This window comes from Nycticebus coucang, chromosome 3 (assembly GCF_027406575.1).
Source record: "Nycticebus coucang isolate mNycCou1 chromosome 3, mNycCou1.pri, whole genome shotgun sequence".
NCBI classification, from domain to species: Eukaryota; Metazoa; Chordata; class Mammalia; order Primates; family Lorisidae; genus Nycticebus; species Nycticebus coucang.
In genome coordinates, this window is record NC_069782.1 from 102,838,886 (window position 1) to 102,840,601 (window position 1,716).

At 48.7% G+C, this 1,716-nt stretch overlaps 1 pseudogene; it reads left to right on the forward strand.

Moving 5' to 3' along the window:
- The first annotated feature begins 416 nt into the window (after positions 1-416).
- LOC128581074 (MORF4 family-associated protein 1-like) lies at positions 417-863 on the forward strand (annotated as a pseudogene).
- The last annotated feature ends 853 nt before the right edge of the window (positions 864-1,716 follow it).

Genomic DNA, 1,716 nt, shown 5'->3' on the forward strand with positions numbered 1-1,716 from the left:
TCTGCTTCCTGCCACCGCATCAACACCGCCAAGGCAGAGGCAGCTGGTCCATCCCCCAGCCCCACAAGCTGGCTGTATGATGATGACATTTGTCCTGTATCATCACTTTATGTATACATATACAAATTATATGCATTCATGATAGCAATATGCATGTTTCAGTATCATGTATGAACAATACAACATACTAAAGAATATATAATAACTGTTTATAGCCTCGGTGGTAGGAGAGCAGGAAAGTGCTGAAAAATGGAAATAAAACTGAATGAATGAATGAAAACCAAACCAATAAACCAAACTAAGAAGGAATCTTGCATGAGTCAATAATTGGCCTTGAAGTGGGGAGTATAATTAACATGAACTTCTGCTCTGATTTTGCTCACATCGCCACCACAGTTCTGAAGCAGCAGGAAAAGATGCGGCCCCTGGACATGGACCAGCTGGCTGAGCCAGAGGAATTGGAGGTGCTGGAGCCTGAGGAAGACTCGGGGTAGTTTCTGCTGTGGGTCATCAAGGAGACGCGCGAGGACATCGCCTGTCACCCGCGAGCAGGGCGGGCGCACACGCGGAACAGGAGCAGGTTGTGGGAGATGAACAATATGCTGATCCAAATAAAAACCCAGGTGGAGGCCTCAGAGGAGAGCGCACTGAGTCATCTGCAGACCCTAAACGATGGAGTCGGGGGCAGGGTGACCGACAGGTACGACAAGGCGGAGGAGAAGGAGAAAGAGATGGCGAAGATGGCAGAGATGTGGGTGGAGCTGGTCCCGGACAGAGGTGAGCCAGCGGTGGGGCAGCGGCCTCGGCCGTGTGTGGGGGACCTGCGCGAGCTGGCCGGGGGCCTCGGTCACTGGGGAAATTAATAAAGATCCACATGGGAAGAGGGTAAGAGCACGCTTAGTTTTTAATTTGAAGTGAGTAGCGTTTAAATGTTTACGTTGTTAATTTGGAGAATCAAGGTAGGTTTGTTTTTTGGTTGATAACGTGTTTGGTTGTAAACTAAAGGATGATCAGTAGAATAATTACAGGACAGTAAACCTAAAGGTGGCTGAGGGAACAAAACCAAGCAAGCAAGGCCGTCCAGCGGGGTGGGGGCAGGGAGGATAAGTGGGTGCCAGAGGGACAGTTCAGTATTGTGGTGGAGGACCGAAAGCATTCCAGTGGCATCCAGAAGAGGCAGAGTCCTGCTTGGTTGAGTTGGTGAGGGTTCTGGGCTGTTCTCTCAGGACTGACCACTTGATGAGAGTTTCTCCTAATTGTGCCTCAGGTACACAGCCAGTGGATTCTGGGCAGCTGATGGAGATTGGCTGACACCCGGAGAAGCTGTAACCAGAGAGCCTTTTGTTTTCTCTTTTTTCCCTCTGTCTGCACTCTGTCCTTCACTTACACTACGTTTCTGCTATGGGCTGTGGTTGATGACCTCAATATGAGTGTTTGATTGTTAAATGTTTTTGTTTGGGGAAGTAACTTTTGTTTGGAAAATGCTCTCACATGCAGGAATTAGGGCCTAGGGTGTAAGTTCTCGGAGTAGTCACATTTGTTCCTTGGCTTTGGTTGTTATTTCTAAATTTTGAGGTGCTTTGCACTTTCTTGTGTGACCTGATAGCTCCCTGGAACTTTGGGTCTGCGTGTGACACACGAGACTCAGCCTTGGAGTTCTCCAGCTCTGGAGTTGCTGAAGGAGCTATTTTGATTCTAGAAGACAGGCCCATGTGG